The sequence below is a fragment of the Nyctereutes procyonoides genome, unplaced genomic scaffold (genome assembly GCF_905146905.1).
Source record: "Nyctereutes procyonoides isolate TBG_1078 unplaced genomic scaffold, NYPRO_anot_genome, whole genome shotgun sequence".
Lineage (NCBI taxonomy): Eukaryota > Metazoa > Chordata > Mammalia > Carnivora > Canidae > Nyctereutes > Nyctereutes procyonoides.
Genome location: NW_026575117.1, coordinates 14,973,062 through 14,984,458, shown reverse-complemented (window position 1 = coordinate 14,984,458; position 11,397 = coordinate 14,973,062). Strand labels below are relative to the sequence as shown.

Here is an 11,397-nt window from a genome sequence, read left to right as displayed (position 1 = left end):
CTACATACTGCATGATTCCAACCACATGACGTATTGGAAAAGGCAAAACTGTGGAGAGAGTAAAAATACTAGAGGTCGCCAGGTTTGGGTTGTGGGAGTGGAGGGATGAATAGATAGAGCACAAAGGATATTTGGTAGAGTAAAATTACTCTGTATGGTATTGTAATGATGGATACATATCATTATATATAAATCAATAAACAACAATTTAACATTCCATGGAAAGTTAAAACCAAAAGTGAACTGTAATCTAAAATTTGGATTTTGAATGATTATGGTGTTTCACTTTAGGATTCATCCACTCTAAAAAATGTACCACTCTAGTTGTTAATATTAATAATGGAAAAGGCCAGGTATGTGTGAAGGCAGGAGGTATTTGGGAAATCTCTGTACTTTCTCCTCAATTTTGCTATGAACCCGAAACTTTTCCAAAAAAATTATCATAATAAAAAAGATTAAATAAAATCATTCTGGAAAAACATTTCTGTATACATTATTTTACTCTAATAATGCATATCTTAAAATAATATTTTACCTGGCATATAGTTATGCATTTAATTAAGTTTTTATCCTTACCTATTTTTCGTGTAATACAGATATTTTTTTTCTCTGACAAATGTATTTTTCTTTTCAAAAATTTTTCTAGTTTAAAAAGTAGTTGAGATTTAATTTAGTGTTCTATCTGAGGTTCCTTTCTTAGTCCATTCTTGTAACTATTTTTTTTAAAAAAGATACTCCAAACAAGCATAAATAAACATAGTACTACCCTATAACCACTAAGGAAAACATTTGAAATCTGTAATATTCCTTTATAAATTAAGGCATCTCATAAAAACAGTTACTGGTATCTCCTGCTGCCATTGAAAATTCAATGGTTGTTGATTATAATTTTATAACATATTTAATTTAAAGTTAGTTTTATATAGCCAATGTGGTGTTCTGAATTTCAGCACAAAGGGCTAAAGTGTGTAGCTAACATTGATAATTCAATTATTTTCCCATTTGCACAATTTATTTGCTCACTTCATTTCAAAGTTTCATGTCACTATAGACAATTGGTATAATTAAGTTTATGTTAAGATCACTTGACTATCTTACCTATATTCATCCAAAATATACGTATGTGGTATCTTGCCAGATCACTTTGCTTCAAATTGCAATAAATTTTCATAATTGCAAAGTAATTGGGTAAATGAAAGACAGATTAGAATTATATTTTGTATAGAAAGCATTAGTTTCACACATAAGCATATTCTGCAGTTTTAGCAAAAATTACTTTTTTAATATCTGAGCTGAAATATAATTATCACTAAAACTACACAAATACTAAAATTGAAGATTAGCATGGCCCCTGCATACGAATGACATGCAGATTCATGAAGCAGTCCATATTTTGTGCAGTTCCCCAGTGAACCCTTTGCAGATTAACTTGGGGAAAAAAATGATATGATTGAAAGTACAATGTGAGACACTGAATAAAGAAACTGTGATATTTAACTAGAAAAATATTCTTGTAAAGCCAACTGTGATATGTGAATGAAGCCAAGTTACACTTGAAAAAATAAAACTACATTTACATTTTTAGGAACTGAAAATAGAATATTTATATGTAAGTTAGAAAATATTATACAATACTTGATTTTTTTCCTTAAATCTTGAAATTTGCCCTTGTCCAATCTGGATAAATTTGTTTTCTGAAATTTTCAAATTAAATTTACGGTGTCTAGAAGTCTTGTTTGGTTCTACTAGAGAGAAATTTTATGCTTGTGTTAGGGAAAGCTTATAGGTGTGCTTCCCAACTCATTGTTCAGTAAATACATTGATTTGTCAAATGTAGTATCATGATTTAAAAAAAAAAGAATGAAAAATTCACTATTGCAAAACTACAATAGTTGGTTAGAAATAAATGGATGCCAACGTTTTCTTTCTAGCTTGTATTCAAGATGTGGTTGACTGAATTATTGATTCTGATTTTTCACTCTACAGTAGGGTATTAAACATCCAAACACTTACCATGGCCTCATGATGGCAGATTGCATTTCCTCACCTCTTGACTCTGGGCTTGACCAGATTATTTGTTTTGGTCAATTTAATGTTGATGAGCGTTAAAGGGACTTCAAATGCACTTATATGCTTGGATTGCATTCTTGATCTCTGTCATTATGAGAAGACTGTCTTTTTAGCCTTTTCTAATCTTTTTTCTCTTATTAACATAATGAAGATATCTTCCAATATAATATTATCAAAACTTCGTATTTGTTATTTCACGCTTAGGTATTCAACTCAGAATTTATTTTTTGTTTGGGGATAAGGTAAAAAAAAAACAAAAACAAAAATTTGTTTTATTTCTTTTTTTAATGTGGTTACACTGGTATACCAGTGACACTTACTGAAAAGTCTATCCTATCCATATTTCTTTGTAATGTCAATTCATCTTCATATCATTGCTACTTATATCAGTGGGTTTATTTCTGGATTCTATATTCTATTCCATTAATATATATTCTATCCATATTTTATTGGCTATCCTTTCCCTTTGAATTATATTGGCACTTTTGTCAAAAGTCATAATGCAACATGAAACATACTAAAAATAGATACTTTTTTTATCTTCAAGTGAACCTTAACTATTCTTAACTCTTTTATTGCCTAAAATATTTTAAAATCAGTTTCTCAATCCCAGAAAAATATTTCTTTGAAATTATTTTCTAAAATAGCTATACCAACTTATATTCCCATCAGTGATGAATGAGTTTCTGATGTCCCATATCCTCAACAAAATACACCCAATTGTCTATATGCAGTAGTATAATAATGAATAAAAGTGGTGAGAATGAACATCTAACATTGTTCTTGATCTTGAACTTTTAATATAAATGCAGTGGTATTTTTAAAAAAAGGTATCTTGTATCCACAAATGTGTCCTTTTATGTTCTATTTCTAGTTTGCTGAATGTTGTAGCACCTCATTAGATGTTATCATTAACTGTATTAATTACTTTTCATGTATCTATCAAGATGAGCATGTGTTTTTAATCTGTATACATGAGAGGTTATATAAACTTCTTTTTAAAACCTTTACACATATTTGTATTATAGGATATATCCAAGTCAGTCATGATTTATCTATTATATTTTGCTGGACTTGATTTGCTAATATTTTATTTTATATCTATCAATTTACATATATTTTTTAATCCATGACTATTTGGATTTGTAGTTGCCTTTTCTTGTAAAATTTTTGTCTGATGTTCATATCAAGATTTTACCAGTCTCATAAAATAAACTAGGATGAGTTGTTTTTCTCTACGTACAGTTACTTCTCTTCCAATTCTAATAGCACATTTTGTAGAATTAAGGAATTATAATGAGAAACAGTGGTATCTATTTGCTAGAGAATTAACACATTTGGGAAATAGAACATACAGGCAGGCCAATTTTACCACTTTACCTTTAGCCCATAAAAGTAGAGTTGAGCTCAGGAATTTCTCTCTCTCTTTTTTTTTTTTTTTTTAAGATTTATTTATTTATTCATGAGAGAGAGAGAGAGGCAGAGACACAGGCAGAGAGAGAAGCAGGCTCCTCACAAGGAGCCTGATGTGGGACTCGAACCCAGGTCACACCCTGAGCCTAAGGCAGACACTCAACCACTGAACCACCCAGGCGTCCCCGAGCTCAGGAATCTCTACATATTTTATATTATTTAAGAGGTCAATATTATTAGACAACAAATCACAATGATAATAACAAACTATGTTGGAGATGCAATTTAACCCTTAATATCTATACATTTTTTTTTACTTAAAAACAAGAATTATTCAATGAGTTTCTTATTCATTGTTTTATTGTTGTGTCGTGGGTACTTTTATTTACATGTACAAATAATTCAGATACATTGTAATTCTTTATATAAAAGTAACCTTTAATCTGATAGAAAGACTATCACAGTTAAAATATATGCAATTATTATGATTGTTTAATTTCTAAAATGAGACAAAAGGCAAGACTGAATTATGAGAGATAAGATAGTTAACTGATTGTGCCAGCTAGTATTTTGCATTGAATAATTTGAAATGTATTTAATGATTCCATTGTTAAAACAAGAACTAACTTTAATTATTTAATTAATGTTAGAAGAACTAACATTGTTAAAAGGAAGAACTAATAGGATGTCTTTTGAATTAATTTGGGAAAAAGCATAAGATAGTGTTCAGATGCAATGTAAAGTTCACTATCATGTAATATTCAAATGTATTTGTACAATTGAAGTCATACTCTCAAACTAATTGAAATATACAAGTGTTTTTTTATTATAAATAAATCTGTTGTGACTGTATTTCTATAAATGCTACATAGTTAAATAATCTGGCAAATTAGCAGTTGCATGATGATAAGCAATTGCTTCATATGAATTTTACCCCATCTAATGACTACTTGAGTTAATTTATTAAATTAGTCATTGTTTTGATTCCATATACACAAAGATATCATTCAGTTAATCAAAGTAAGCATTTGAGATATTTCCTTTCTCCTTAAACTCCAATTTTCAACTTCATTACATTTGAAACAAAGATAATTATTACAATTTGGAAACCGACTTGTGTATGTAATATACATATATTTGAATACAATGATGCATTAAAAGTTCATTTGCATGTATAATAATTCAGAATATGTTAATTCTTTCTAAAATATGATCGTATCTCTTCCCCTGGAATAGATAACAAAGATGATTGGGGTGAAAAAATGATATTTTGTAAAGAAACTTATTATTAAGAATTTTTTTTCTAAAAAGACAGCAGGATGTAGAAGCTTTTATGTAATATAAAGGAAACAACAGACCTAGATATACTTCTTTATACTATGGAGGCAGGAATTATTTCAAAGAATATCTTACAGGAATGGAAATAAACCAGGCAATTGGAAATAAACCAGGCAAATTACAGGAGTGGAAATAAGCCAGGCAAAAGAAGAGGGCAATAAATTTGTATGCTGTGACAGAGCAGCCATTTAAATTGAGGAGAGAAGTAGGGGATTGCCTGCAGTTAGGAGTTTGTCTTTTAAATGACTGGCAGCAAAAAAAAAAAAAAAAAAAAAAAAAAAAAGGAAACAACGGCACCATTCTGGTAAAATGGTCAGAAGTTATTAACAGGCTTGAAACATCATAGGTGCTAGAATGAATACATGGATTCTTAATTAGAAAATTAACCTAAAATACTTAAAAAGAATTATGGAAACAAATCAGTTAGATCATATAGAGAACACTGTTTCTGGAGCTAACTAACTAGTTGACTGGAATGGTTTATATAATCCGACATGTAAAACTGATTTGCCTTAGAGGCTGAAGAAGTAGAAATGAAAATCTAGACTGACGAATCTTTTAGGTAAAACAGTGTCAAAGCTGGTAGGAAAACTGTGTAGGGATTGATAACTACCTTAGCTTTAGGTCTTAAGGAAAACATTTTAAGGAGATAATTATAGTTTGTTTTGCTGTGTGAATTTTAGAGTGATATATTTTTATATAAATAGCTGGCACAAAAAATGTTAATTTTTGTTTGAATATAGCTTTTACCACAAACAAGAAATGTCTTCTTTTGTTGAAGCTATGAGTTGTAAGTAACTGCTCAGCTCTAAGGAAAATGATTCCAATTTAGGACTATTAACCCTGGAACAGTGATAGTGGGATTAACAAGCATAGGTGGATCCTTTATCATGAAACAAGAAGTACGAGGCTGTAAGAAATCAAAGTAAGTCAGACAACATACATAATTATTGTTGTTTGTTGTCATAAATAATAACAAAAAGAGTTTCACAATGAAATAGAATTGATTTAAATGATACCTGTGATGCCAGTAACTACCCATAGTGCAGAGCTACATAGTAATAACTATAGACTGCTTTTTTTCCACAATGAAACATTAGTATATCAACAGAAATAATAATGTGAGAGCCTTAATTTAATTTCAGAATTAATGCTCTTTGAAAGCATTTGTAACATGCTTTTTTGTTGAAAAAAAGACAAACTACAATTAAGATTCTATGTTGATGTTAGGAATGTCACAGAGGCCAAGTAGAGTTCCACCCTGTTGGCACAAGCTATATGACATGAGTGTGTTCTTTACTCTGAACTGTAAGTCTTGCTTTTATTCCCACAGCGATGACTATACTCCAGTTACTGGGAAGTAAATAGATTATGCATTATAATTGCATAAATTTGTAAAACTGGACACTGGTAATCCTTCAGCTAAGGAACTGACATTTTGAGAAAAATGAGCTTTGATATGCAGTGAAAGAGTAAAGAATTACAGACAAATAAAAACAAAAACATGAAGCATCCTAATGGGTGAAGCGTTATGATGACAGTAGTGCTTTCCACCGTTCATCTCCTAATCCTGCCGTATAGGGTTCATTCCCACAGGCAAAGTCACTTTCTGAAGTGTCTTGAAGAATCAAATACATTTAACTAACAGAGCAATCTAACACTGAAGAGACAACAGGATGAAAAATAATACTCAAGTTAAGACAGGCCAAACCCTGAAAAGCAGAGATGTGGAGGTTGTTTTGTAGAAAGTGCAAGAGTACAAGAGTGAAGAGGGATAAATATTTGAAAAGATTTTCATGAAGTGGGAAGAATGTGCATTTAATCATGATACAATTAGAGGAAATTGCATTTTATTTGCTGTAAAGTTCAGAGATGTTAAGTGTTTCTCCAGCTCTGACACATGTAGTCAAGTGTGGCACCATGCCTTCACCTCCTGGCTGATATAATCCTACATGTGTCATAGACCGGGATCATTCTTTTTGAGTGGTCTTATTATTTACTCTGGTCTTGGGACACCTGGGTGGCTCAGCGGGTAAGCATCTGCTTTCAGCTCAGTGTGTGATCCTGAGTCCCGGGATCAAGTCCCACATCAGGCTCCCTGCATGGGGCCTGCTTCTCCCTCTGCCTATGTCTCTGCCTCTCTCTCTCTCTGTCTCTCTCTCTCATGAATAAATAAATACAAATCTTTAAAAAAAATTAAAAATTCTTATTTATTTTGGTCAAAATTCCTATGCATAAAATGTTTTATGACTTAACTTTGTATTTGAACAAATAACATCTATTTATCAGTGAATTTCTAATAAAAATTGAAAAAAAATTTTCTATTACTTTATACTTACTTCAAAGCAACGATTATTTTATAATCTGAGTTTTATTTCTATTTCCTTGACAAATGCACTTTTCTGAAATAAGGAATGGAGAAACATAGCCAGAAAACCATTATAATTCATATGCAAAATATCAAAATATATTTTTTAAAGATTTTATTTATTTATTCATGAGAGACACAGTGAGAGAGGGAGAGAGAGAGGCAGAGACACAGGCAGAGGGAGAAACAGGTTCCATGCAGGGAGGCTGACGTGGCACTCGACCCCAGGTCTCCAGGATCAGGCCCTGGGCTGAAGGCCACGCTAAACTGCCGAGCCACCAGGCTGCCCAAAATATCAAAATAATTTTTATCTTAACATAAAAGAGGTGTACAGTAGAAAATACATAGCTCAAAGTTCATTATTCTTTATTCACTTCAAAAGCATATGCTTTTTATTTATTTATGATAGTCACAGAGAGAGAGAGAGAGAGAGAGAGAGAGAGAGAGAGAAGGCAGAGACACAGGCAGAGGGAGAAGCAGGCTCCATGCACCGGGAGCCCAAAGTGGGACTCGATCCCAGGTCTCCAGGATCGCACCCAAGTCAAAGGCAGGCGCTAAACCACTGCGCCACCCAGGGATCCCAGGCATATGTTCTTTTTAAATAATGTTACTCTGTTCAAAAAAAATTTGAAATTTACCTTCTATAGCTGCTTTTAGAAGTATTTTACACTATTTTTAAACAATATTTTATTATGTGGCTTGGTTATCCACCTTCCTCTGCCAACTCACTTCTCTATTTTTTTTTAAATATTTTATTTATTTTATTTGAGAGAGAGCGAGAGAGCAGAGTAGGAGGGAGAAGAAGCAGCAGACTCCCCACTGAACAGGGAGCTTGATGTGGAGCTCGATTCCAGGTCCCTGAGATCATGACCTGAGCCAAAAGCAAATGCTTAACCTAATGAGCCACAGGTGCCCCTACAGACTTACTTCTAAACAAGATTTAAATATTGCCCCAAAATCAAAACAATATTTTTCCAAAATTAAAATAATTACTAACAATAGATTTAAAATTCCAGAGGCATTGTTCTGAGAAATTCCAAGAATAACTTTAATATATGACATTGCCCTAACAACTTCAGGGTGCAAGGTGTTTTTGTAGGAGTTGCCAGGATTATATTGTCTAGGTATATTCATTTTAAGATGAATGGTAAATTAGTACTTAATATAAACACCTCCACTGATATTTGCTTAGTGGAAAATGATTAAGGGCAGATCACATGCCAATTAAATAGCGAGAGTAGTGTGTATGCATGTGTATGTGTGTGTGTGTGTATCCAGAGATTTTTCTATATTTCTGCATTACTATATATTTTTTAAGTCAGCATGGTTATATTTAGAGTTTGTTTATTTAGGAATTCATTTAACAAATACATCAGATGCACCACTAAACCTGAAGGAAACAATATAATTCAGTTAATAATTCAAGGATACTGAAAACATTTCACAGTTAATTCAACTCTCCCTCTTCCAAAATGTGAAAGAATTTTAATTTTCTACAACCTACGAGAAGGGATATGGAAATAAGAGCCAGGGCGGTATCAGCAAAATGGAGCATCTTGTTTTTCCAAATAGATAAATAGAAAAACAGAAAAAAAAGTATATATGTTTTAACATTTTTTTAAAAGATTTATTTATGGGACACCTGGGTGGTTCAGCGGTTGAGCAACTGTCTTTGGCCTAGGACGTGATCCCAGGAGTCCCATATCGGGCTCCCTGCATGGAGCCTGCCTATGTCTCTGCCTCTCTCTCTGTGTGTCTCTCATGAAAAATAAATAAAAATAAAAATAAAAATAAAAATAAAAATTTATTTATTCATGAGAGACACACAGAGAGAGAGGCAGAGACATAGGTAGAGGGAGAAGCAGGCTACCGGCAGGGAGCCTGATGTGGGATCATGACCTGAGCTGAAGGCAGTGTTCAACTGCTAAGCCACCCAGGCATCCTTGCATATATGTTTCAAAGTCTTATTTTCTTCAGTGTTTGCTTCAATTTCATAATTTTTGCAACTTTTAAATTCACTTCATATGAATATGACATGAACTCATTGATAAACGATGTATGTTGAGAAACTGTTCGTAAAACATAAGATAAAACATTTTGATATGTTACCAAGAAGAAATGGATAATTGCTTTATAACTGGAATTTTGCTGTTTGCTGTTCATCTAAAAATATTTGACCATATTGTAAAAATTCAAATTGCTTTTGTGCAATAAGCTACAGTGCTAATTTGGAAAATAGACACCGTTTAGTGTTAAATAAAACTATTTTGAGAAGGTACAGAAAAAGCCCCAGGGAATTAGAAGCACAGAGAAGAGACAGACTCTTTAAAAGACTAATAATGCAGTGAACTGCGTAATTCCTCATTAATTAGGTAAAACATGACACTGTGAACTAGATTAGACCATCCAGACCTAATGCCTCAAACCTGTGTACTCCCATACTCAGGGTGGACACTGAGAATCTAAATCACATCTTAATGTCCACATTAACATAAGTTTGCTATTCTGTTCTTATTATTAGTACTTCTTTACTCTTTCAGGACTGCTTTGTCCCACTAATGGTTGCACAGTTCATTATAGGTACTTCCTGGAAAACCATTAACGCTTCCTTTGGAAAACTTCAACAAACAATTTATATGCTAAGATTATTTGAATACTTTTCTCAAAATCCTCTCCTATCTGTTTCCAGCTATTCTGGACTGTTGTATATGATTCTGACTCAGTCCTTATCAAGCCTTCATATTTAAGTATTGCTTTAAATCAAACTATAATTCTTAATGAATTTCTACCACTTCCCATCCCCTGGAACATATAGACACATCCAAAACTTTGTAAGATTGTCTTTTCTCTTAATCAATAACTTTAGATTCATCTTCTCAAATGCAGAAAAAAACTATTAGCACTAATAAATGAATTCAAAAAAGTTGCAGAATGCAAAATCAACATACAAAAGTCAGTTGCTTTCTATACACTTATAATGTACTATCTGAAAAGGAAAATCGTGAAAAAAATAGATTTACATAACATTAAAATGAACATATTTAGGATAAAGTATGAAAGACTTATAGACTAAAAACTATGAAATGTTTGTAAGTGAAATTAATGAACAATAAATGGGAAGGCGTCTTATGTTCATAGATTGGAAGATTTAATATATTGCTAAAATGTCCAGGCTATATTAAGTGAGGTAGAGATAAAGTGAAGTCTCTATCAATATCTCAATTGAATTTTTTACAGAATAAAAAATAATTCTAAAATTTATATGGAACCACAAAAATCCCTGGATAGCCAAAACAATCTTGAGCAAGAACAATGTTAAAAGTATCACATTTTTTAATTAAAATATATATTACAAAGTTATAGTAGTTAAAACAGTATAGTATTAGTATAAAGACACACTTAAAGATAAATGGAGTAGGGCAGCCCAAGTGGCTCAGCAGTCTAGCAACATCTTCAGCCCAGAGCATGATCCTGGAGACCCAGGATCGAGTCCCATGTGGGGCTCTCTGCATGAAGCCTGCTTCTCCCTCTGCCTGCTTCTCCTTCTGTCTGTGTCTCTGCCTCTCTCTGTGTGTGTCTCAAGAATAAATAAACAAAATATTCAAAAAAAAAAAAAAAAGTAAATGGAGTAGAGGCCTGGAACAAATGCCTGCAAATATAGTTAACTGATAATTGACAAGAGTGCCAAGAATATAAGTAGGTAAATCATGTCTATCCAATGAACACTGCTATGAAAATTGGTGTCCACAAGCAAAAGAATGAACACACACACAAATCAACTCAAAGTGGGTTAAAGATTAAACATAAGGCCTGAAACTATGAAACTACAAGATGACAACATAGGGAAAGAACTTCCTGACATTGGTATTGACAATGATTTTTGGGTGTAAGGCAAAAACACAGGAAACAAAAGCAGAATGAGACAAGTGGGACTTCATCAAACTGAATATCTTCCATACAGCGAAGAAAACAATCAACAGAGTGAAAAGGCAGCCTATGGAATGGCAGGATATATTTGCAAACCATATGTCTGTTGAGGGGTTAACAAAATACATGGAAATGCATAAAAACCAACAGCAAAAATAGATAAATAAAAATAATCCAGTTTAAGAATTAACAAAGAACTTGAATAAATGTTTCTCAAAAGAAGATATACAAATGACTACTGCATATATGAAAACATGCTCAACTTCACTAATCATTAATGC

The 11,397-nt window shown here is 32.3% G+C and overlaps 1 non-coding gene across 1 annotated transcript; it reads left to right on the top strand.

Annotated features, from left to right (window-relative positions):
• The first annotated feature begins 1,293 nt into the window (after positions 1-1,293).
• On the top strand, positions 1,294-1,396 carry LOC129515451 (U6 spliceosomal RNA). Its single transcript, XR_008665586.1, has one exon. It is a non-coding gene; the product is annotated as a U6 spliceosomal RNA (small nuclear RNA).
• The last annotated feature ends 10,001 nt before the right edge of the window (positions 1,397-11,397 follow it).